This window comes from Mobula birostris, chromosome 24 (genome assembly GCF_030028105.1).
Source record: "Mobula birostris isolate sMobBir1 chromosome 24, sMobBir1.hap1, whole genome shotgun sequence".
Taxonomy (NCBI): domain Eukaryota; kingdom Metazoa; phylum Chordata; class Chondrichthyes; order Myliobatiformes; family Myliobatidae; genus Mobula; species Mobula birostris.
In genome coordinates, this window is record NC_092393.1 from 4,199,135 (window position 1) to 4,226,302 (window position 27,168).

General features: G+C 44.2%; 1 protein-coding gene across 4 annotated transcripts in view; it reads right to left on the bottom strand.

Moving 5' to 3' along the window:
• llgl2 (LLGL scribble cell polarity complex component 2) overlaps positions 1 to 24,674 on the bottom strand; it is a 192,734-nt gene extending 168,060 nt beyond the window's left edge. The window contains exon 1 of one of the 4 annotated variants that reach the window (XM_072241940.1): positions 24,477 to 24,671. The gene's annotated coding sequence lies outside the window, so the exon portion shown is untranslated. Of the gene's footprint in view, positions 1 to 23,811; positions 23,832 to 24,271; positions 24,441 to 24,476 lie in introns of those variants that run through there. The other 3 variants (XM_072241941.1, XM_072241944.1, XM_072241946.1) reach the window with 3 other exon arrangements.
• Positions 24,675 to 27,168: the final 2,494 nt, after the last annotated feature.

Here is a 27,168-nt window from a genome sequence, read left to right on the forward strand (position 1 = left end):
AACTGATGATCCCACTGGTGATAGCACAGGACAGTTAACATCTTAGTCCACATGTATTTTCAATTCAATACCGCAGTAGATCTGGCAAACACTACCCAGAGCAGCATTAAAGTGAGTCCTACAAAATAAAAAAAAAAATTCTCAACTGACCCCATCACATTAAGATAGAGTATAAATGGACATCTCCCGCAAGTTACGGGTCAGAAGCTAATTGCAGCTTCTTTACTGTCAAATGAAAGCAGGTAACAAAGAAACAATCCTTTCTGAGACTATCCAAACTTAATACATATAATGGCACCACACATAAAAGTTGCTGGTGAATGCAGCAGGCCAGGCAGCATCTCTAGGAAGAGGTACTACAGCAGATCTGTAGTACCAGGCAGGTCTAGAAATGCTGCCTGGCCTGCTGCGTTCACCAGCAACTTTTATGTGGGTTGTTTGAAATTCCAGCATCTGCAGATTTCCTTGTGTTCACATATAATGGCACACTTGCTCATTCGTGACAAATCATTGCGTTCAGCAGCAAAAAACAGCCACTGACCTGCAATTTCGAATCCGCTCAGCTCAAGTTGAGGAAAAGTTTGTATAGGTCAACATTCACTAATCCGACTATCTGTAATCCAGTTCCTTTGATAATCCACACCGATTTCAAATTTTCCACGCAACTGCAATTTCAGATTTTCCAAGCCACCGTACCAATCTACTGCACATTGCTTGGCTGTGCTAGATCTGTTCACGTGTTGGCGCGCTCTTGTAAGCACAGACAGGCGATTCCTGCTTGTTTTCCTGCATTTATTAATATCATTTGCGCGAGGCGCAGCCACCCAGCACCCACCCGTCTCACCCTCCAGTGGCGGGGGAGCTGGCGCGCACTGGGTCAGTCCGCCCTCTCGCCCGCCTGCCGGCAGTCGCACACTGCCCTCCAGCGTCGTCCGTTCTCTTCTGCCTACAACCTCAGATCAGATGTGGTGACCCGCTGAATTTAAGCACGCTACTAAGCGGAGGAAAAGAAACTAACGAGGATTCCCTCAGTAACTGCGAGTGCATTGTCGCCTTTGGGGTAACTGCAAGTCTGTGTCTTTGCTATCGCTTAGCTCACGCCTGAGTGCTGGTAGTGGATGTGCTTTATTTTTTGCCGGTGGTGAGGGGGGAATTGTTGCTTGCTGCCGCTTACGCACGGGAGGGAAGGAGGGGAGTGGGGGGGGTGGAATTTAGGGGTTCTAACATTTAACTGTCATTCATTCTTTGGGGCACTCCTCTGTTTTCGTAGATGGTTGGGAAGGAAAAGCATTTCAGCATGTATATTGTATACATTTCTCTGACATTAAATGAACCTTTGAATCCTTTGATATTTTAAAGGTACGATGAGGCAGTTAGCTGTTGTTTAATGTGATCCTTCCGTAATTCGGCATTTTCACTAATCCGGGACTCCTCAGGTCCCAATGGTGCCGGATTATAAAAGGTCAACCTGTACTAAGTCAGCACCATGGTTTGTTCTAAATTACTACTTCATAAGGGAAAAAAAAAAATCAAAGGATGAGGTTCAGACTTTGAAACTTGCATTGGCCTTTTAACTGTTGGCAAATATCTGCACTTCTGGTAAGGTGGCAGCACGTGCAAATGTAACAGCCTCTCTGGGACCAACCAAAAGGTGCTTTTTTTTTTGTAACATTTATGATTTTTTGTTTTACAATTCAGAGACAATTCTACTCCAAGAACATCGGGTACTGCAGGGCACTTCAGTGAACCTACTGGTGCGGTGGAGCAGACCAGGTCGCTGCCTGCTACTGGGAAGCATCAGAGTTGGTGCAGTATAACCGTAGGAAATTGTCTCGGACATCTCACTTGCGATCACAACACTCTGTTGGATAGTGATAATGTAAGCTGCCACAGGCCCGTTACCCTTCTCTGGCGAAGGAACAGTCAACATGGAAGCTGCGTAACCTCAGTTGTAGCAAGAACTAGGCTTTAAGCCTTGGGCTTACCTGCTGCTGCAGACCAAGGGAGAGACGCAGTGACACTAGCGTGGTTGAGCTCGGCTGGAGCCTGGACTCGCCCCATGTTGCCCTCCCACGTTTGAGTGGTGCATTGCCAACATTGGTACACTGCTGGAAGACTGTACCATCAACTGCTGGACAGGGTCTTGGGCTACTTTTTTTTTTAAAAAGATGAGTGAATATGCTACTTTGCTGATACTTCGAATTATGTCACTCATTATTTTTGAGTGTTTCCTTGCTCTATTGAATGTTTGCACCTTGGCTCTACAGGAACGCTGTCTTGTTCAGCTACATCTATGTATGGTTTGAACGACAATTAAACTTGATTTGTTTAAATCTATAGTTGTACTGTGGAGAGCATTCTGACAGGCTGCATCACTGTCTGGTCTGGAGGGGCTACTGCACAGGACCGAAAGAAGCTGCAGAGGGTGTGAATTGGGATGATGTTTTTGCAGGGAAATGTACTATGGGCATGTGATCGATGTTTAGGGATCTCTTGCAGGATGTTAGGGATAAATTTGTCCCGGCGAGGAAGATAAAGAATGGTAGGGTGAAGGAACCATGGGTGACAAGTGAGGTGGAAAATCTAGTCAGGTGGAAGAAGGCAGCATACATGAGGTTTAGGAAGCAAGGATCAGATGGGTTTACTGAGGAATACAGGGAAGCAAGAAAGCTTAAGAAGGGGTGAGGACAGCAAGAAGGGGGCATGAGAAGGCCTTGGCGAGTAGGGTAAAGGAAAACCCCAAGGCATTCTTCAATTATGTGAAGAACAAAAAGATGACAGGAGTGAAGGTAGGACCGATTAGAGATAAAGGTGAGAAGATGTGCCTGGAGGCTTTGGAAGTGAGCGAGGTCCTCAATGAATACTTCTCTTTGGTATTCACCAATGAGAGGGAACTTAATGATGGTGAGGACAATATGAGTGAGGTTGATATTCTGGAGCATGTTGATATTAAGGGAGAGGAGGTGTTGGAATTGTTAAAATACCTTAGGACAGATAAGTCCCTGGGGCCTGAAGGAATATTCCCCAGGCTGCTCCATGGGGCGAGGGAAGAGATTGCTGAGCCTCTGGCTAGGATCTTTATGTCCTCGTTGTCCACGGGAATGGTACCGGAGGATTGGAGGGAGGTGAATGTTGTCCCCTTGCTCAAAAAAAGGTAGTAGGAATAGTCCAGGTAATTATAGACCAGTGAGCCTTATGTCAGTGGTGAGAAAGCTATTGGAAAAAATTCTTAGAGATAGGAACTATGGGCATTTACAGAATCATGGTCTGAACAGGGACAGTCAGCATGGCTTTGTGAAGGGCAGATCATGTCCAACAAGCCTGATAAAGTTCTTTGAGGAGGTGAGCAGGTATATAGATGAGGGTAGTGCAGTGGATGTGATCTACATGGATTTTAGTAAGGCATTTGACAAGGTTCCACACGGTAGGCTTATTCAGAAAGTCAGGAGGCATGGGATCCAGGCGGATTCAGAATTGGCTTGCCTGCAGAAGGCAGAGGGTCGAGGTGGAGGGAGTACATTCAGTTTGGAGCATTGTGACTAGTGGTGTCCTACAAGGATCTGTTCTGGGACCTCTACTTTTCGTGATTTTTATTAATGACCTGGATGTGGGGGTAGAAGGGTGGGTAGCAAGTTTGCAGATGACACAAAGGTTGGTGGTGTTGTGGATAGTGTAGAGGATTGTCAAAGATTGCAGAGAGACATTGATAGGATGCAGAAGTGGGCTGAGAAGTGGCAGATGGAGTTCAACACGGAGAAGTGTGAGGTGGTACACTTTGGAAGGACAAACTCCAAGGCAGAGTACAAAGTAAATGGCAGGATACTTGGTAGTGTGGAGGAGCAGAGGGATCTGGGGGTACATGTCCACAGATCCCTGAAAGTTGCCTCACAGGTAGATAGGGTAGTTAAGAAAGCTTATGGGGTGTTAGCTTTCATAAGTCAAGGGATAGAGTTTAAGAGTCGCGAGGTAATGATGCAGCTCTATTAAACTCTGGTTAGGCCACACTTGGAGTACTGTGTCCAGTTCTAGTCGCCTCACTATAGGAAGGATGTGGAAGCATTGGAAAGGGTACAGAGGAGATTTACCAGGATGCTGCCTGGTTTAGAGAGTATGCATTATGATCAGAGATTAAGGGAGCTAGGGCTTTACTCTTTGGAGAGAAGGAGGATGAGAGGAGACATGATAGAGGTGTACAAGATATTAAGAGGTATAGATAGGGTGGATAGCCAGTGCCTCTTCCCCAGGGCACCACTGCTCAATACAAGAGGACAAGGCTTTAAGGTAAGGGGTGGGAAGTTCAAGGGGGATATTAGAGGAAGTTTTTTTACTCAGAGTGGTTGGTGTGTGGAATGCACTGCCTGAGTCAGTGGTGGAGGCAGATACACTAGTGAAGTTTAAGAGACTACTAGACAAGTATATGGAGGAAATTAAGGTGGGGGGTTATATGGGATGCAGGGTTTGAGGGTCAGCACAACATTGTGGGCCAAAGGGCCTGTACTGTGCTGTATTATTCTATGTTCTATGTTTAAATCTAGTCAGCTCCACCGTGGGTACTAGCCTACAAAGTACCCACGACATCTTCAGGGAGTGGTGTCTCAGAAAGTCAGCGTCCATTATTAAGGACCTCCAGCACCCAGGGCATGCCCTTTTCTCATGGTTACCATCAGGTAGGAGGTACAGATGCCTGAAGACACAACCTCAGTGATTAAGGAACAGCTTCTTCCCCTCCGGCATCCAATTCCTAAATGGACATTGAATCTTTGGACAATACCTCACTTTTTAAAAAAAGTATTTATGTTTTTCACGTTTTTAAAAATCTTCAATATATGTAATTGATTTAGTTGTTTATTTTTTTTTCCCCCTCTCTGCTAGATTACGTATTGCATCGACCCATTGCTGCTAAGTTAAAAAAATTTCACGTCACGTGCTGGTGATAATAAACCTGATTCCGATTCAATTTGAAATACTCCTACAAAGTAACTTTTCTTCAATGAAAAGGCCTTTAAACTGGGGGGGGGGGCAAAAATGTGAAACAGATTCTGATCTGTGGATTCTAAACATCAGAATCAGCTAACATGAAGGAACATATAGAGCTGCAGATCCAACTAGTCACACAAAGCACAAAGTTTCAAAACACTGAAATACAATAATTGCCCATGCACAGGGCCCCCAGGTGTTCTGCTCAAATACCGTTGTACAGAACATATTGTTATTTTTAAAAAGAGAACTTAACCTATAGGCCATTCCCAATCGCTGCCCTGGTAATAAATTATTGGCAAATTTCCAGAATGAAAACAGGTAATTTCCAAAATCAGATGCGAGAAAACTAGTCACAGATTTCTCACCAAACAAGTGATACTGTACAGGTCAGAACAAGCATTGATGACACCAAGCACCAGGTTGTGCAACAGGCACAGAAAAGCACATACTCAAACCTGGTACAGCACACTTTATCCAATTCCTGATGTACAACCCTCTCAGGGATACTTGCACTCGATAACATTTTTGTATTTCATTACCAATAGTAGTGTCAAAAGTCAAGCCGATAAAATGACTGCTACAGACCTATAGGTGTCAAAGTGGTTGTTGTGTCACGTTTAGTGTGGTAGCGTTTGTCGCTCTCACTTTCAGATTTCACTGCCAGCTAGCAGTCTTACAAAAAGGAGAGCTGAATGTGTAAGTCTCTCCCTGCCAGTACATAGCCTCTCCAACAAAAATCCTCATGTAGTGCCTCCTCTAGGAGGGAGGAGGAGATGGCGGCGCGACGCAGCGCGCACAGCCGTTCTGAATGAATATCATATTGTGAAGTAGGATGCCGTGCACAATCTGGATTTGATGGAGGCAGCCCTGAGAAGCGCGGAGGAAGATCTGGAAAAACTTCTGAAATGCCTGCTTCACTGCCGCTGCTACTGTACGATCGAGAATCTCCAGAGACAAAGGCCCCAAATCCTCGGCTTTGCGTATCGCCTGTTGCCGGGGCCGAAGCGCTTGGCAGAGATGGTGCTTGGTGTTGAAGAGGTGGTCAGAGGCTCGGAGTTTTCGGACGGACTTGGAGTTGGACTGTGGTTGGATAGTTCCAGGATGCTGCATCGGCAAGTTGGAGGCGCTGGAGATTTACTGTCTGCGTGAGATGATGGGACTTTCGAGAGACTTTGAGACTCCTACGGTGTCATGGTCTGTTCTTATCAAATTACGGCATTGCTTTGCACTGTTGTAACTATATGTTATAATTATGTAGTTTTTGTTAGTTTTTAAGTCGGTTTATCATGGGTTTTCGTGATATCCTTCTGCAAAAACATTTTTATCATTTCTTAATGCATGCATTACTAAATGACAATAAAAGGGGACTGCGTGTCTTCATAATCTAATCCAATCCTCACTGGTGATACAGAAACTGAACTCCTTTCAGACTCAGGCAGTACTACAGAGGACAGGGAGGAAACCTGGCCCCTGCTCACATAGCACGCAGGCCCACCTGTGTGTGGACACGCTCTGGTGCTCATGAACAAGATCCAAGATCCCCAGCTACAGGTAAATAGCCCCACTGCCTGTGGACAGCCTTGGGAGAGACAATGGCTTCGGGAGTAAACCCATTCAGTAAATCCGGACTGGAGTCCCTAAGGCTGCTGGACGTCACTGAACATCCTTCTGGCAGCTCCTGCAGCGAAGCTGGTGCCAAACGTATTGCTTCATAAGCTTTCCTTTGGACTACACTGGTGAGGTCAAGAGGGAGATCTTGACAACTGGGAATCTCAGGATCTTCACAGCTTCCACCCAGGCTTATGGTGGTGGTGGTGATCATCACCCATTATCCTTCGAGACAGATGGATGCCAACCAACAAACCTATAACCAGAGCTGGGATTGATTCTGAAGTGATGAATTGAGATCACAGAGACAGCATATGCAATCACAAAGGAAAAGCAAAATTGATGCTAGTGCCTGAATGGTAGTATAGCGTAGGGCAGCACAGTAGCACAGCATAAAGCACAATGCTTTACAGCACCAGCTGCATAATCAGAGTTCAATATGCACTGCTGCCTATACAAACGTTGTACATCGTCCTGTAACTTCAGATTTCCTCTGGGTACTCCAGTATCCTCACGTATTACTAGGATGTACGAGTTAGGGTTAGTAAGTTGTGAACAGGTTAGGTTGGCACCGGAAGCGTAGCAAAACTTGTGTGCTGCCCCCAGCACAGACTGTGCTGGTCATCGATGCAAACGACACATTTCACTGTATGTTTTGATGTTCATATGGTAAATAAATACTTTCCCTCCTACGCAGTTCTCTACTACTGCATCAGATCACTAGCACATATGCTTTTGACTGCCAAAGCCAACTCTAGACTAAATGGAACAACCTTTTTGCCAGTCTCCCCAAACCTTCTGTACCACTCATTAAATAAATGCAAGTGCCAATTGTGCACTTTTAACTGACAATATTTATCTCATTAAGACCACAGTTCAATTCATGGTTTAAAATTAAGGACCACATTGAAGAAACCTCATTTATATCAAGTCTGATCATATTCAGAGTTCCAAAGTCCTCCATATAATCAAAATTGGCATACTCAACTGTGTACAGCGTGACCCACAAACACCACACAGGGAGACCTAAAGGTTATTTATTTGTGGTATTTATAGACATTGACAGGCTCAAATTTCACACATCTCCACCCTGACTGTGGCCATAAATATGACAATCCTAATGCATACCTGATTAAGGGCAAACACTTCAATAATCACATAGAATAGTACTAAAGATACCATGCTGTGCTAGATAAAGCAGAGCCTAGCCAATATGACCCAACCCACATGATTCATCAGAGTGCACACCCAGTATTCATGGTTGCGTGCTGCCAAGCTTTGGTCGGACATAACTTGAACACAATTTTCACAGTGCTACTCAACTATACAGACTGGATTTATACCAGTGATTTCTGAGGTCTGGTAGGTTAACTACATTGTACTATGGTACAACAGTAGCCAGCAATTTACCACCGTCTTTAAGGGAAAGTAGAGATTAGCAATACGTGGTCTTGTACATGTACAGTTGCAAGAAGAAGTTTGTGAACGCTTTGCAGTTACCTGGTTGTCTGCATTACTCAAAATGTAGTCTTATCTTCATCTAAGTCACAATCTTCCTAAATTAATAACACACAATTGTTTATTGAATACATTTTTTAATTATTTACAGTCCATGCTGGGAAAAGTGTGTGATCCCCTGGTAGAACCTCCTTTAGCAGCAATAACTTCAACCGAGCATTTGCTGTAATTGCTCATCAGACTTTCACAACAGCAAGGAAAAATTTTAGACCATTCCTCCATACAAAACTGTTTCAGTTCATCAATATTTCTGGGGTACACTGTGGAACATTCCTCTTTGGGTCAAGCCACGACATCTCAATTGGGTTAAGGTCTGGACTTTGACTTGGCCATTCCAAATCACAAATTCTCTTATTTTAAACAGAATTGTTGTTGATTTACTTGAGTTTCTGATCAACAAAGCAGCCCCAAACCAAGATGCTCCTTCCACCATGCTTCACAATTGGTGTGGGGTTTTGATGCTGGTGTGTAGTGCCCCTTTTCCTCCAAACACAGTGGTGCCAAAAAATTCCAACTTTTGTCTCATCTTTCCACAGAACACTGTCCCAGAAGCGTTGTGGAACATACAGGTGTTTTGTTTTTTTTTTTTTTGCGAACTTCAGGCACACAACAAATTTTTTTGAAGAGCAGAGTAGCAGTTTCCTCCATGGTATCCTTGCATGAACACCATTCTTGTTCAATGTTTTTCTTAGTGGAAGCATGAACAGAGACTTTAACAACTAGAGATTTCCGCAGGTCTTTCGCTGTTACCCTTGGGTTCTTTTTCAGCTCCTTCACCATTGCACATTGTGCTCTGGTGTGATCCTTGCAGGATGCCCACTCCTTGGGAGAGTAGCAACAGTACTGAATTTCCTGCATTTGTAGACAATTTCTCTTATTGTGGATGGGTCTTCAGAAACGCTTTTGTAGCCTTTTCCAGTTTCATGCTGCTCTACAATTTTTCAATCTAAGGTCCTCTGAAAGTTGTTTTGATCTAGGCATGGTGCACACAAACAGATTTTTCCTGAGAAGAGCAGGTTCTATCAGCAACCTTTTAATAAAAAAAAAGTCAGGCAGGGCCCTTCTGCAACCCAACCTCATCTCATTGATTGGAATATCCAGCTCCAAATAGCTTTTGTAGAAGGCATTACCTCAGATGTTCACAAACTTTTTTTTTGAACCAAGACTGTGATTGTTTAAAAGGTGTACTCAGTATTGACGAGAAGCAGAGTTGTTTGTATGTTATTAGTTTAGGTAGATTGTGTTTGTCTATTATTGTGACTTAGATGAAGATCAAATTCAGAATCAGATTTATTATCACCAGCATGTGTCATGAAATTTGTTAACTTAGCAGCAGTTCAATGCAATACATAATATTGAAACAATAAAATAATAAATCAATTACAGTATACATATATTGAATAGATTAAAAATTGTGCAAAAACCAGAAATAATATATATTCTAAGTGAGGTAGTGCTCACAGGTTCAATGTCCATTTAGGAATCGGATGGTAGAAGGGAAGAAACTGTTCCTGAATTGCTGAATGTGTGCCTTCAGGCTTCTGTACCTCCTACCTGATGGTAACAGTGAGAAAAGGGCATGCCCTGGGTGCTGGAGGTCCTTAATAATAGACGCTGCCTTACTGAGACACCGCTTCTTGAAGATGTCCTGGGTACTTTGTAGGTTAGTACCCAAGATAGAGCCGACTAAATTTACGATCTTCTGCAGCTTCTTTCGGTCCTGTGCAATAGCACCCTGCCCCCCCCCATACCAGACAGTGATGCAGCCGGTCAGAATGCTCTCCATGGTACATCTATAGAAGTTTTTGAGTGTATTTGTTGACATATCAAATCTCTTCAAAACTCCTAATGAAGTATAGTCACCGCCTTGCCTTCTTTATAACTACATCTATGTTGGGACCAGGTTAGGTCCTCAGAGATCTTGACACCAGGAACTTGAGGCTGCTCACTTTCTCCACTTCTGATCCCTCTATGAGGATTGGTATGTGTTCCTTTGTCTTACCCTTCTTGAAGTCCACAATCAGCTCTTTCATCTTACTGACGTCAAGTGCCAGGTTGTTGCTGTGACACCACTCCACTTAATGGCATATCTAGCTCCTGTACACACTCTCTTCACCACCTGAGATCCAACAATGGTTGTATCATCAGCAAATTTATAGATGGTATTTGAGCTATGCCTAGCCACACAGGCATGGATATAGAGAGAGTAGAGCAGTGGGCTAAGCACACACATGAGATGCACCAGTGTTGATTGTTAGTGAAGAAGAGATGTTATCACCAATCTGCACAGATTGTGGTCTTCTGGTTAGGAAGTCAAGGATCCAATTGCAGAGGGAGGTACAGGTTCTGTAACTTCAGTCAGGATTGTGGGAATGATGTTATTAAATGCTGAGCTACGGGGGGGTGATTGATAAGTTCGTGGCCTATGGTAGAAGGAGTCAATTTTAGAAAACCTAGCACATTTATTTTTCAACATAGTTCCCTCCTACATTTACACACTCAGTCCAGCGGTCATGGAGCATGCAAAAGTGCCAGGTTGTATACGCAATTCCAAAGCTCTAATCCGACAGGGAAGTTGCGGTTCGTTGATTGCAGTGATAGTTTAATCAGAAAAAGCATCAGTAATAAAGTAGTTTGTAATTTTGTTTGTTCTCAATAAGTCGTCACTGTGCTTCACCAACACCATGTTCCTTTGGACGCCTTCCAATGCTTTTTTTTTAAAAAAACCACAACTACACAGTATTTCAGGAGTTGCCTTGCCAACATTGATAGTTATAACAAAATTTCACCATTTCTGAATTCCAACCGCTTTGCAATAAACATCAACCTTACACTTGATTTGTTAACTACTCCCTTCACCTACCAAACTCGTGATTCATGCCCATGAACATCAATTTCATTTTCACTTCACCCATTTGCAATTTCTCCCCATTCAGATAAAAATCTGCTTTTTGATTTCCCTCTCACTTTACCACTTTAGATTAGATTCAACTTTGTCATTGTGCCAAGTACAGATACAAAGCCAATGAAATGCATTTAGCATCTGACCAGAAATGCAAAGAATAGCATTATTTACAGAATAACTGCGAATAAAAAAGTGCTACAGCACACAACTATAAAAGTACTGAGACAGTACAATACGGATGCAATACTGCTTAGCGCTGTGATGTGAGGTTCAGCAGGGTCACAGCCTCAGGGAAGAAGCTCTTCCTGTGCCTGCTGGTGCAGGAGCGGAGGCTCCTGTAGCACCTACCAGATGGGAGGAGGGTAAAAAAGTCCATGGTTAGGGTGAGATGCGTCCCTGATAATGCTTTTCACCCTGCCCAGGCGGCATTTATGGTAGATGTTCTCAATGGTGGGCAATTGGGTGCCAATAATCTACTGGGCAGTTTTCACCATACACTGGAGTGCTTTGTGGTCCGATAAGGGACAATTGCCATACCACACTGAGATGCAGTTGGTGAGTACGCTCTCAATGGTACAGCAGTAAAAGTCCATCAGTATCCTGGGACAGAGCTGAGCTTTCTTGATGCTCCGCAGGAAATAAAGGCACTATTGCGCCTTTTTGATCAGGATAGAGGAGTTCAGGGACCAGGTGAGATCCTCAGAAATGTGGACACCAAGGAATTGAAGCTTGATACACGCTCCACTGCAGTTCCGTTGACGTAGATGGGACGCGAGTGTGACTCCTGGCATGCCTGAAGTCCACAATGATCTCCTTGGACTTCTGGGTGCTAAGGGCCAGATTGCTGTTGGCACACCACGCAGCCAGGTGCTGAACCTCATCCCTGTAGGCCGTCTTGTCATCCCCTCTGATCAGACCAACCACCGTGGTATTGTCTGCGAACTTGATTATGGAGTTAGAACCATGTACAGGAACGCAGTCATAGGTGAAAAGGGAGTACAGAAGAGGGCTCAGCACACAGCCTTGAGGCACGCCGGTGTTCAGGGTGAGAGTGGAGGAGGAGAGGTTGTCTAACTTAACTGATTGGGGTCTGTTAGTCAGAAAGTCCAAGGTCCAATTGCAGAGGGATACGCTGATACCAAGCTGGCGAAGTTTGGTGATCAGCTTCGAGGGGATCACAGTATTGAATGCCGAACTAAAGTCAATGAACAGCATTCTGATGCAAGAGTTGGGGCTGTCCAGGTGGGTCAGGGCAGAGTGAAGTGCCGTGGAGATGGCATCCTCTGTTGACCTGTTGGTGCGATAGGCAAATTGATGGGGGTCCAGGGTAGTGGGCAGACAGGATTTCAGATGTGTTTACAGGTTAACAGTGAAAACCGTTTTCAGGTTTTCACCCATCATTCAAGCTGCATCGCCTTGCAATGTCTCAATATTCTCATCACAACTTGCCCCTCCACTATTTAAGTAATCAACAAATTTGCTCACCTTAAATGCTGCCCCTCCTGCAGGTCATTAATATAAATATTAATAAGTGAGGACCAAGAACCACATCCTCCAGGTGTTACACTAGTCATATCATTCTAGTCTCAAAAAATGTATTTATTCCAACCGTTGTAGAATACACCTTCTGGTGCTACTTGGACACGTCTTCAGTAATGAATCCGGGGTCATAGGGTGTTTCGGGTCTTTAATCATCAGACAACCTCGACCGGGCGACCCAGCCGGGGGGTGATCAGCCCCCAACTTGTGTCCCAGTGGCGCACTAATCCGCAGATCCCCCTCCAGATCCACAGCCACTGCGAGGCCTTTTCAGCAGCCTCCAGAATGTTTTTGGTGGCTCTTCTGCACTGCAGTCCTTTAACTCCAAGGAGTTTTAGAGTCCGCTGAAATGAATGGCCAGCAAAGCCCCAGCACCCAACTTCGACTGGCTCACAGCCAGCTCTCCAGCCATCACTCCAGCATTCTGCAGCAAGATCTGTGTATCTAGCCCTCTTGCGCTCGTTGGCCTCTTCAATCCGGTCTTCCCAGGTAAGTTCCAGCAGGACCACTTGCTTTGTAGACTCCGACATTAACACTACGTCTGGGCGGAGCGGAGAGGCTGCGATGTTCTCTGGGAACTTGAGCTGCCTCCTAGGTTGACTTGGAGCTGCCAGTCTCATGCAGTGGCAAGAAGCCCTCCCGGGAGCTAGGCTGATGTTGAGCCTTCTGCCCCACTCTAAGGTGATGGTCTATTTGGGAGCGTGCTGATTTTTACTGTCTTGAATCGCTGTGCTGATTGCGTTCGCCATAGGCCTTAGGACCTGGTCATGGTGCCAGCGGTATTGCCCTTCCCCAAAGCCTTCAGGCAGCAACTTAGGATATGCTCCAAGGTGCCCCCCTTCTGGGACAGTTGGCATGCCAGAGTGTTTGCCATGCCCCACCTGTGCAGGTTGGCCGGGCTTGGGAGAACGTCATAGACTGATTTTGGATGAGAAACGATGCGCAATTCAGGTTACCCACTTTGTCTATACCCGAGCCCTTAGCTTGTGCAGCAACATTTTGTGGCACCTTGTCAAAAGCATTTTGGAGACCAAATACATTTACTGGCTCCCATCTATCTACTCTAATTATTACAAGTTCAAAAAGCTGTTAAACATTTCAGGGTCCTGTAGAAGGGTCGACTGTTAATTCATTTCCATAGATGCTGCCTGACCTGCTGAGTTCCTCCAGCATTGTGTGTTGCTTTGGATTTCCAGCAACTACAGACTTTCATAAAGGCACATTGACCAGGTTTGATTATCTTCATCTTTGAACTGCTTCACCATTTCTTGGATTACTGGTGGTAGCATCTTGCCGACAATAAACGTTCAGTCTTTTGTCTTCCCCTTTTTGGAACCAGGGAGCGACATTTGTTCTTTTCCAATTCACTTTCATCCACTTAGAATTCAGATTTCGAGAAACTTCAACAATATGTTGACAATCTCTGCAGTCACTTTTGCAGAAAAGATCAGTGCAAAAAATTAACACATCTGCCATTTCCTTATTTTCTGATATAATTTCCAACCTTATTCTACACTACACCAACTTTAAAATCTGTTTTTATGCACATAAACTTACAGCTCATTTTGATATTACATGGAAGTTTTTGCTTTTGATCTTTTTAAATCTGGTTCCTGAAAGGTTCAGTCCTCTTGTCTACCACGAGCCCCTGCCCTACTTTTTGATTTAACATTATCCTTGACTAAAAGGATCAGCATTAGCAATAAAGTAACCTAGTTCTGCTTCTATTTTTATTGTTCCAAGACTAGGACAGAAATGTCTTCATAATCAACAGGCATCTTTTTAGGCACTTCTTACGATAACTTGGAAACATCCTCCAGAACCTCTGATGTTCTGCCTATTATTTATCCCCTAAAGTAGAGATTTATCAGGTGCATTGGTAAATGATGCCTGGGCTAACAACCCAGACAGCCAAATTCAAATCCCATCATGGCATCTACAGAATTTTAATAATGTTAAAAACCTGTAATTTTAAAAACAAGATATAGTGAGCACTAAAAATAGAGCCTGCTCTGGCATTTATCACAGCTTATCTTTACCTCAAGAAGTATATTTAATGGCAGAAATGTATACAATATACATCCTGAAATTCCTTTTCTTCACAAACATCATCGTGCGCTATCACAATATCCCTCCATTTTCTTATACAGGTTTCCCCCGCCATCCGAAGGTAGAGCGCTCCTATGAAACGGTTCGTAAGCCGAAATGTCGTAAAGCAAAGAAGCAATTACCATTTATTCATATGGAAACATTTTGTGAGCGTTCGCAGACCCAAAAATAACCTACCAAATTATGCCAAATAACACACAAAACCTAAAATACCAGTAACATATAGTAAAAGCAGGAATGATATGATAAATACACAGCCTATATAACGTAGAAATACTTCTCTACAACGACTGCCTGCACAGATCTCCGTAGCAAAAATCTCACACAAGCGTTCTCGGCAGAAAATCTCACGCAAGCGCTGTTGGCATAAACGCGCTCTCCAGTAACCTTTAAACTATGAAGCTGCCAAATCTACCAAATAACATGTAAAAATACACAGCCTATATAAAGTAGAAATAATGTACGTACAGTGTAGCATCACTTACAGGAATTGGGAAGACATTGAGCCACTGATGATGGTGTGTTAGCCTGAGTCGTCGCAGGTTGGGTGGTGCAGTGGCCCCCACCCTCCAGGCTGCCGACTGATACATTGCCGCGAAGCACGCGGGGTAGCCGGGAGGCACACAGCAGCGCATAAATGTCAGCGCAGATCAGAGGCGATTGCCGATTGCATCGGCACTGATCTGGGCCGACAATTACGTGCTAGGCGGCACCTAATTAATTAGCATGTTTATTTCAGCTTTTTTCTTAAAGATGTGGTGTGTGCCTCCCAGCTACCGCTGCATTCTCCGCAAATTGGTACTGTATCTGTCCGGGGCCCGGGGGCGTCATCTCATCGTCGATCAGGGCAGGCAGCTCATCTTCTCCTATGACTGCCTGCCTCGATGTCGAAGGTCGAGGTTCGTCGTCTGCTGTGGAAGGCTTGCTTGACTGCTGAGCCTCGAGCATTTTTCTCTCAAACAGTTCTTTGTAAGGACTCAAACCATCTTGCAACTATCCCCTAAACCTATGTACCCTTTCAAAATTAAAGTCGTACTTTATCATTGCAGTGAAAATCTCACACAGTTGCTTCACGTTCAGTTCCTGGACGACTTCACTTTCGCTACTGCATTTGGTTTCGATTGTTATCCTTTCCTCTTTAATTGCATCAGCTCTTCATCTATCAGTTCTTGGTCATGGGATGCCAAAACCTCAACATCATCTTCATCAACTTCCACAAGCCAAACTCACTTTGTCCTTGCTTCGTTCATCACAATCGAAACGGTTAATTATGTCTAGTTTTACGCTAAGTGTAACACCCTTACGAGTTCTTTCAGGCTTTTCCAATACCTTAGAACTCATCTTGCTAACGGCTGCTCGATGCAACGTGTTTAAGCAATGCTGGCGAGAATCCGGGGGAGAGCGGCTGCTCGGGGTGCGCGCTGATTTTTTTTTATTGCGCGCTGCCTTTCTTCATAACAATGAAAACACCTTCTGAAAGCGAAAACAGGGTACTAATGTAGGTCTTTCATAACAGTGAGGTTTCGTAACGCGAACATTTGAAAAGCGGGGGACACCTGTATTCGGTTTCAATCTGTTTTGAATGCAAACACTGAACCTCCACAGACCACTCCCCCACCCCCAGGCAAAGAGTTCTAAAGACCCGACACCTCATGTGAAAGAGGTTTCTCCTCCTTTTACTAGGCTTCTGACATCTAGTTGTGAACTCATTAAGACTCCACAGTTAGGGAAAACATCTTGTATCAATTCTATCAAACCCTGCTAGAGTTTTATAAGTTTCAATTGTATCATTTCCCATTCTTCTGATCAAGACAATACATTTTCAATATACCCACTCTGTCCTTGTGCAGCAAACCCAGCCTCTGAAACCAGACTATTGAGCCTTCATCGCACTCCTACTGCACCAAGTACATCCTTCTAGGAAATGTAACCAAAATTCCAGTGCATTCTCACCAAGACCCTATATAATTACAGCAAAATATTTCACCCCTATATTCAAATCCTTTCTCAAAGGCAAACATACAATTTGTCTTCCTAAATATTTGCCATACCTATGTGTCTGTCTTCCATTACTTGTGTATAGAGATTCTTGACAACCTTCCCAATCTGTCACCATTTAAAAGGGCTACTTTTCTGTCCTACCACAGTATAAACCCCACATTCTACTTGTGCAGTCTTTTATCCACTCAATAAGCTTATAGCTGCAAGAAAAAGTTGGGAAACCTTTACAAACATCTGCTTTTCCGCAATAACTACTCATAAAATGTGGTCTGATATTCATCCAAGTCACAATAATAGACAAACACAATCTGTCTAAACTAATAACACACAAACAATTGTACTTGTCAATATTGATTACACCTTTTAAACAACCAAAGTCTAGGTTCAAAAAAGTGTGTGAACCTCTGGGGTAATTCCTTCTGCAAAAAGCTATTTGAGTCAGCTGTTCCAATCAATGAGATGAGACTGGTTGGGTTGTAGAGGTGCCCTGTACTTTTTAAAAAAAAAAGTCAGGTTACTGAAACAGCCCGCTCTTCTCAAGAAAATTCTGTTTATGTGCACCATGCCTAGACCAAAACAACTTTCAGAGGACCTTAGAAGAACTGCAGGGATGCATGAAGCTGGAAAAGGCTACAAAAGCATTTCTAAAGACCTGAATGTTCATCAGTCCACAATATGAGAAATTGTCTACAAATGGAAGAAACTCAGTACTCCCTAGGAGTGGGCATCCTGCAAAGATCACACTAGGAGCACAACATGCAATGCTGAAGGAGACGAAAAAGAACCCGAGGGCAAAACCAAAAGAGCTGCCGAAATTTCTAGAGCTTGCTAAAGTCTCCGTGCATGTATTCACTAAAAAAAAAATGCTGAACGAGAATGATGTTCATAGAAGGACACCACAGAGGAAACCACTGCTCTCCAAAAAAATTTTTTTTTTTTTTTAAAAAAAAAACAAACATTGCTGCACAGCTCAAGTTTGCTGAAGATCACCTCGGCTCCACAATGCTCTTGGGACAATGTTCTGTGGAAAGATGAGACAAATGTTGGAACTTTTTGGCAGAAATGCACACCGCTCTGTTTGGAGGAAAAAGGACACTGCACACCAACATAAAAACTTCACACCAACTGTGAAGTATGGTGGAAGGAGCACTACGGTTTGGGGCTGCTTTGCTGCCTCAGGGCCTGGACAGCTTGCAATCGTTGAGGGAACAATGAATTCAAAATCGCATCAAGACATTTTACAGGACAATGTCAGGGTAGCAGTAAATCACCTGAAGTTTAATAGAAGTTGGATGATGCAACAAGACAATGATCCGAAACACAAGAGTAAATCAACAACAGAATGGTTTAAAAATAAGAAAATTTGTGTTTTGGAATGGCCAAGTCAAAGTTCAGACCTTAACCCAATTGAGATGCTGTGGCATGGCCTGAAGAGGGCTGTTCATGCAAGGTATCCCAGAACTAATGATGAACTGAAACACTTTTGTATGGAGGAATGGTCTAAAATTCATCCTCGCTGTTGTGAAAGTCTGATCAGCAGCTACAGCAAATGCTTGGTGGAGGTTATTGCTGTTAAAGGAGGTTCAACCAGTTATTAATTACAAGGGTTCACATACTTTTTCCAGCCTGGACTGTGAATGATTAAACAATGTGTTCAATAAAGACATAAGAAGTACAATTATTTGTGTGTTTTTAGTTTAGGCAGATTGTGTTTATCCATTATTGTGACTTAGATGAAGATCAGACCACATTTTATGAGTAAAAAAATGCAGAAAAACAGGTAATTGAAACGGTTCACAAACTTTTTCTTGCAACTGTATACAAGAGAAGCCTTACGGCCTCTTCCACAGTCACAATCCAACATGATATTATCTGCAAATTTGATCTTCTTAGACAAATCATTGATATTGATCAGACATACCCATGGCTTAGCACCACCCCTACAGGACATCATACTCACAATCTGCCAACTTGAGAAAGTAACGGGTTTGTTAGCTCACTCTCAATCAATACTAGCATTCCATATTCTGTAACCTTGTTGGCCAACCTTCTGTGTGAGACTTTATCAAAACCTTCAAAAATTCAGAACTACCTCATTCACTGGTTCCCTTTATCTACTCTGCTAGTCATATCCTGGTTCCTTAAGGATGTCACAGAGTATTGAATTGAATTGACTTTATTTCTTACATCCTTCACCTACATGAGTAAAAATGTTTGTCTCCATCTAAATGTGCAATCGTAGTAATTTATAATTCATAATAAATAGAACAGTCAATGTAATATAGAGTACACTCAAATCAATGCGAGCTCATCAGTCTGATGGCCTGATGGAAGAAGCTGTCCCGGAGCCTGTTGGTCCTGGCTTTCATGCTGCAGTATCATTTCCCAGATGGTAGCAGCTGGAACAGATTGTGGTTGGGATGGTTTGATGATCCTACCGGCCCTTTTTTCACACCGGACTTTGTAAATGTCCTGAGTCATGGGAAGTTCACAATTACAGATGCACTGGGCTGTCCGCACCACTCTCTTCAGAGTCCTGCGATTAAGGGAAGTACAGTTCGCATATGAGGCAGTAATGCAGCCAGTCTGGATGCTCTCAATTGAGCCCCTGTAGAAAGTCGTTAGCATTTGGGGGCCCGTACCAAACTTCCTCAACTGTCTGAGGTGAGCTGTTGTGCCTCTTTCACCACACAGCTGGTGTGTACAGACCACATGAGGTCCTTGATGGTGTGGATACTGAGGAACTTGCTGTTTACCTCTCAACCCCAGATCCATTGATGTCAGTAGGGGTTAGCCCGTCTCCATTCCTCCTGTAATTCACAACCAGCTCCTTTGTTTTTGCGACACTGAGGGAGAGGTTGTTTTGTTGACACTACTGTGTCAGAGAGATGACTCCTACCCTGTAGGCCACCTCTTTATTGTTTGAGATAAGGCCAATCAGTGTAGTATCGTTGGCAAATTTAATTAGCAGATTGGAGCTGTGGGTGGTGACAGAGTCATGGGTTTACAGGGAGTAAAGGAGGGGACTCAGTACACAGCCCTGAGGGGCTCCTGTGTTGAGAATGAGAGGGTTGGAGGTGAGGGAGTCCACTCTTACAACCTGCTGGCAATCTGACGGGAAGTCCAGGATCCAGCTGCACAAGGCAGGGTCAAGGCCGAGGTCTCTGAGCTTCTTATCGAGCCTGGATGGAACTATGGTGTTGAATGCTGAAATGTAATCCAAGAACAGCATTCTCACATAAGTCGGGGGAGATAGTAGGGATAAGCTCCCATTATTTATTAAATGCTCCCAGTGGCCTGCGTCTCAATAGCCTCTGACAACCAAGTCCGGCTCCTGTGGCTTAGCTATTAAGCCTCCTTTCTACTGAAGGGAGAAGGAGCAAAGGCAGGTTACTGGCATCTTGAAACCACTAACTTCAGGCAGATAGGGTCATTTGCCGTGGTTGGCAGCTCATCTAAGAAGAGATAGAAGACTCTGATCTCAAACCTCCATTGACGCGGCTATTCCCACTGAAGTGGCCAAGGAAGTTATCTGGTTGTACCTTAACCACAATATTAAAGTAGAAAATAGAACTAGACAGAATTAGCATGAACTCAGGTAAAATAAAATCACTCTGCCTGTCAAATTGGATGATAGAAAAATGGAGAGCTGTGTAAGAGGGAGCTGTCAGGCTGATCTGGGAGTAGGTTAAAAGATCGGCATAACATCGCAAGTTGAAGGTCCCGTTTTATGTTCTATCCTTGCAAAGGTTTCCTCAAACACCAAGCTGATCAGTTTGTGTGATAGCTCCCCCAAGACAAGACTCAAGCATCTTATACAAAGGATTAGACTTTATGCAAACTCCATTCCAATCCCCACGTCATGTCCCATCCACAGGGGAGACAGAATAAAGTTTTCAGATTGAGAGGCATGGCTCTTGAGATGTTAAAGTAAAACTGTCACTCTTTCCATATTGTTAAAAAGCCTTCTCCCTCAAATGATAAATCAGTGTTCCTCTATATTCAGCAGCTCTTTGAAATACTGTAACTCGAGAGCACAGAATGAACTTTGACATTGACAAACGATCAAGGTATAAAACTATTTGACTTTCTTCAAATACATCAATGACAAGTAACTGATGCATGGTACATATGGAAATAAAACTCACCTTCATCCTTGCCATAGAGGGAGTACAGAGAAGGTTCACCAGATTGATTCCTGGGATGGCAGGACTTTCATATGAAGAAAGACTGGATGAACTGGGCTTGTACTCGTTGGAATTTAGAAGATTGAGCGGGGATCTGATTGAAACATATAAGATCCTAAAGGGATTGAACAGGCTAGATGCAGGAAGATTGTTCCCGATGTTGGGGAAGTCTAGAACGAGGGGCCACAGTTTGAGGATAGAGGGGAAGCCTTTTAGGACCGAGATTAGGAAAAATTTCTTCACACAGAGAGTGGTGAATCTGTGGAATTCTCTGCCACAGGAAACAGTTGAGGCCAGTTCATTGGCTATATTTAAGAGGGAGTTAGATATGGCCCTTATGGCTACGGGGGTCAGGGGGTATGGAGGGAAGGCTGGGGCGGGGTTCTGAGTTGGATGATCAGCCATGATCATAATAAATGGCAGTGCAGGCTCGAAGGGCCGAATGGCCTACTCCTGCACCTATTTTCTATGTTTCTATGTTTCATATTGTGAGGCATTACATTTGTATCAAGTGGGATAGACTCAGAACAGATCTGGGTGCTTAAGACTCTGGACCATGACACCTCACAACCCAGTACATCCCTTACTTCTATCACCAATTAACCTTAGTTCAATTAAGCAATGGCACACTGGGAGCAGAACAAGGTGTCCTCAAGCCACACAGGTCCACATGCAATGGACACAGCAATGGACAATCATGACCAACAGATCAGGTCTGCAGTTTTGCCACATCTAGCAGCAAATAGTGTACAATTAGCAGAAAATGGGGGGAGGTGGCCCCAAGGATAATGTCCTCAACAATGACGAGAGAGAGTACACATGGACTAAAGATATGAAGCAGATGCAATTGTATTGTCAAATGGGAGACTCATCACGGTTTCCTCAAAACCATAACAAGCCAGACTTCAGCCAATTCAATTCACTCTACAAAATATCAAGAAATCGCTGAGGGCAGCAAAGAGTCAAGGACCAGGTAACATCCTGGGTACAGAGCTAAGCCTGGCCAACAGCACATCAAGCTCTGAACATTGGCACTGGCCGACAGTGGAAATTTGATCGGGCATGCCCTTTCACAAAACAGAACAAATCCAGTCCAACTAATTACCGGTACTGCCTGATCTACTCAAGCACTAATGATTTGAAACATAGAAACAGAAAACAATACAGGCCCACAAAGTTGTGCCGAACCTGTCTCTACCTTAGAAATTACTAGGCTTACACATAGCCCTCTATTTTTCTAAACTCCATGTACCTATCCAAAAGTCTCCCAAATAACCCTATCGTATCCGCCTCCACCACCGTTACCGGCAGCCCATTCCACGCATTCACCACTCTCTACGTAAAAAAACTTACCCCTGACATCTCCTCTGTACCTACTCCCCAGCACCTTAAACCTGTGTCCTCTTGTGGCAACCACTTCAGCCCTGGGAAAAACCTCTGACTATCCACACGATCAATGCCTCTCATCATCCTTTGATGGAAGGTGTTGTCATAGTTGGTGCTTAGACATCAATAACTGGATCACTAGTTTGTATTACGGCCAGACGATTCTGCTCCAGACAACTGGTAATACTGAATTATCCATGATTAACATTTCAAAGGGCACCACCAACCAGAGAAAAACAACCCGACCATATCTGGGACAATGCCTCTGTTACTCCATCTACGACCTTGATTATTCACTCCTTCCACAGATACCCAAAGGAGTAAATAAGTACAGTGTGCAGAATGCACCACAGTTACCTGGTGAGGCCATTCCCAAACATCCAGGAAGACAAGGCAGGAATGGGAATATAACCTGCATGTAGCCCTTCAAACTGCACATCTGTCATCATCTACGGAGGGAATAAAGGATCTCAGCCCGAAATGTCAACACTCTATTCCCCTTCATAGATGCTGCCTGACTTGCTGAATTCCTCAGGCACTGTATGTTGCTCAAGACTTCCAGAATCCACAGATTCTATTGTGTTTGTCAGCATCACTGGGTTGACATGCTGTCTACTCCACGGCCGTGACAGTACCTTCCCTTAAAGGCCAGAAGCAATTCAAGGTGGAACTATTAAAAATGTCAGAGGAATAGGTGATTACCGCTGGCCTTAACAGTAACATCTAAATCCTGAAAAATAACTAACAAGGCTTTGACTTACAATTTATCAGAGTGAGGTGTGCACAAATTACACAACACCTTTCTTGCATTATGTTGCACATGTAGACGCAACTGAAGGGCTTTTGGACACTGAGCTTGCGAAGCCACTGCATACCTGTTTCTCCCCCCCACCACCATCCTGAATTTTCAACTACAAATACCTTCCTCAGCTCAAGAATCAGGAGAGAATTTAAAAGTTGATTTCAAATCTTAAATACTCATAGCAGCATTGGGACAAGTTTCATTTCTCTTCGGCTTTTAAACACAAGTTACAGAAATAAATGGAAGCTTCATCATATACTCAAAGCATTGACAATAGCACAGCACAATTCCACAACTGAGACAAGCCAAGCCACACTTACATTTACATGTCTGATAAATGAATGGGCACATTCACATTTCAATGTACGCAATTTTATATCCCCCAACTCTAGTAGTAGTGTTGTGAGAAAGACCAATAGCTCACCGGACCACTCCCTGAGAGCAGAACAGCACCTACACCAGCACTGCCCCCTCCTGGTGGCATCAAGGCCCACCCAAAACACATACAGTAAAATATTTCGCTGACTGGAGAATCCCGTACTGACCCTCTTCAGGAAACAATTTCAACTTTTCCCCCTCATACACCCCCAGACTGACTCAGTCATTCTGAGAGACAAAAAGCCAACAATTAAACCACTAGCAAACTAACAATAAAGGAAAAAAAACATTTAGGCACACATTACATGCAGAACACAAACTACACAGCTACAGCTCCATAGTACCCTAAACCATCCACCATCTTCAAAACACCCGCTGACCCGCAGGAATTCACTCACCCCTTCCAATGGGCGGCCAAGGGACAAGGAAGAGACAGCGGGGAAGAGATCATTACGTCGTGCAAGAAAACACGCGAACTGAATTGATCAATTCCTCCAAGTTTATTAGTAACCAAAAATCACACAAACTAGTCTCAACAGTTAACCATTTAAGCTCTTGTATCTGGTTACCTACATGGCTCAAAAGCTCAAACAATTTTTAACATAATTATTACCTTCTGCCAATTATTACACTTCTATGCTAGTTATATCAACAAATTAGTTACCACTATGGGTAAAGTACCCACTTACGCTTCCTAATGAAGGGTCCCGGCCTGAAACGTCGACAGTTTGTTCATTTCCATAGATACTGCCTGACCTACAGAGTTTCCCCAGCGTTTTGAGTGTGTTACCCCTTCAGACAGCTAGATCTCACAGTACCGGACAAGTTATCCGTTACGAAACTAGCAGCAGCATTTACCCAGCTGGATCGCGGCCTGGTCAACACCTCTGGTCGAACGCTCAGCTGCAATATCACCCGGCTCCGCACAGTCACCAGAGCCTCATTTCTCCCTGACAACCGAGCCCGAGGCTGTGCCTTCCATCCTAGGCCCCAACCCGGGCAGCCCAGCCAGTCGCGCTAACGAGCCGGGGGGAGGGTGTGTCGCCCAGCCGCTCGCACTTACCTAGGTTCTTGGCAAAGTAGCGCTACCTCCGAGCCCACCTCTAGGTGTGTCCTAGCCGGATCCAGCGTCACCCTTTCCGCCAGCCAGGTGTAGGCTCCAGGTAGCCTCTTAAAGGGGCTGCACCGGCTCCGCACCGCGCAATCAGAGCAGCCGGCAAGCGGCGCCTCCGACGCACCTCCCCTTTAATGTGGCTCACAACAACAACTTGTTCTGAGCAGCGCCCCGAACGTGTCTGCTAACGAGAAAACGGTAAAGCTGTGTTCAGATGCACCAAGCAGAATTTTCAATCACAATAGTTAACACATGCGGCAACAAATGTCAGGAGTATCTGCACTGATTATTCTAAGAGCCGAGGATGAGGTGAGAACATAAGAGGGAGTTACAGAAACTGGAAATGGGGAAAAATTGTAAAGGCTGGAAAAAAAAACAGCCTTATATGAGAAATTAACACAAGAGTATTAGACTGAATACCATCTGTTTGAGCTGTATTGCCTTTCATCATTTAAGGAACACAGGTGCTTTTGGTAGAAATGTCAGCCTTTGATCCCAGAAAGAGTAAAAGAGAGGCAACATATGTCCAAATAGGGATGATAGATGACTTGAAGGATATAGCAGGAATATAAATGTGGTTGTGTGTTACGGAGTCATAGAGTGAAACGGAGGGACACTAATCCTGTGGCCCAAAAAAGAACATGCCAACTATCAAGCACCTACTGTTAAGGGTTAGACACTGTTAGAAATTGGGCATCTTTGGGGGTTACGTAACAGGCACAGCAGGTACAAACACAAAGACCACCCAGTCTCAAAATCCCTTTTGGAATGTACAATACACACTGTAATCAGTTTTGGAATGAAATTGTGTCAACAAACAGGGTTTGTAACCACGAGATGTTATGGGTTGCATCAACCAAGCATAAGACAATGGGGCTATGCATAATTGGCCTACATCAAACCAACTGCCTCTCAAAGTCCAACCTTACACGACAGGTGGGAACAGGTAAGGCCGGCCAACAGGGCTCTGGTGAAGCTGTACAGGCCAATCCCCTGTACAGTGGATACAATGGATTGCAGAAGAGTTAATGAATGACCTCCAACCATACTATCAACTTCAGAGGACGATGGAAGTAGGACATCATAGAACATAGAACTGTACAGCACAGAACAGGCCCTTCGGCCCACAATGTTGTGTCGACCCTTAAACCCTGCCTCCCATATAACCCCCCACCTTAAATTCCTCCAGATACCTGTCTAGCAGTCTCTTAAATTTCACCAGTGTATCTGCCTCCACCACTGACTCAGGCAGTGCATTCCACGCACCAACCACTCTCTGAGTAAAAAACCTTCCTCTAATATCCCCCTTGAACTTCCCACCCCTTACCTTAAAGCCATGTCCTCTCGTATTGAGCAGTGGTGCCCTGGGGAAAAGGTGCTGGCTGTCCACTCTATCTATTCCTCTTATTATCTTGTACACCTCTATCATGTCTCCTCTCATCCTCCTTCTCTCCAAAGAGTAAAGCCCTAGCTCCCTTAAATTCTGATCATAATGCATACTCTCTAAACCAGGCAGCATCCTGGTAAATCCCCTCTGTACCCTTTCCAATGCTTCCACATTCTTCCTATAGTGAGGCGACCAGAACTGGACACAGTACTCCAAGTGTGGCCTAACCAGAGTTTTATAGAGCTGCATCATTACCCCATGACTCTTAAACTCTATCCCTCGACTTATGAAAGCTAACACCCCGTAAGCTTTCTTAACTACCCTATCTACCTGTGAAACAACTTTCAGGGATCTGTACCCCCAGATCCCTCTGCTCCTCTACACTACCAAGTATCCTGCCATTTACTTTGTACTCTGCCTTGGAGTCTGTCCTTCCAAAGTGTACCATCTCACACTTCTCCGGGTTGAACTCCATCTGCCACTTCTCAGCCCACTTCTGCATCCTATCAATGTCTCTCTGCAATCTTGTTATTTCGGTTATTTTGTCACTTAGCATATCAAACATGGTCATGGGCGTATTTGCTCCATCACAGCAGTAATTTTGGTTGTTTGTGTTTTCTGTCCACAACAAATGACTCTGAGGGTGTCAGAAATTGTGAGGAGGCTTGACCTAAAAGCTTGAGATGATTTAGCAGTAAACGATACTTTACTAATAAACTGCAAAGTAACAAGCCACAAAGAGCCACAAAACAGGAGGGAACAGATATTAAAGAAACAAGGTAACAGAAGGTTAGGAGCGATTGGTTGAGATGAGCTGGTTTGATGAATGAGCAAGGGCTGTGAATGAGAGCTGGGTTTAAATAGGCTGCAGGTGACAGGTAATTCCTTTTAGCTCGGTGGAGACTGGGAGTGCTTGTCTGTGCAGGCCTGACAGGATCTCCTTCCTACGTTGGCATCCGACAGCCCAGGGCAATTCAGATGGGTCAAGCGAATTCCTCGATGAGCAATGGATCCAAAATGAAGCACATGATAGCCAAGAGCTCTCATACAGACCTGGTGTTCCTCCCGGTCAACCAGGTACTGCACACCCCATCCATGATGACATGAATCCATCAACCAATGAACCATGTACACTGGACCACCTTCCACCATCCTAGGTGCAGGCTCGGGTGGATTGAGTGATCCATGAGCAACAGGCTTGGGGCACAGCACGTGGAAGGTAGGTGTGATGCTGCGGGGTGGTGGTGGCTGGAG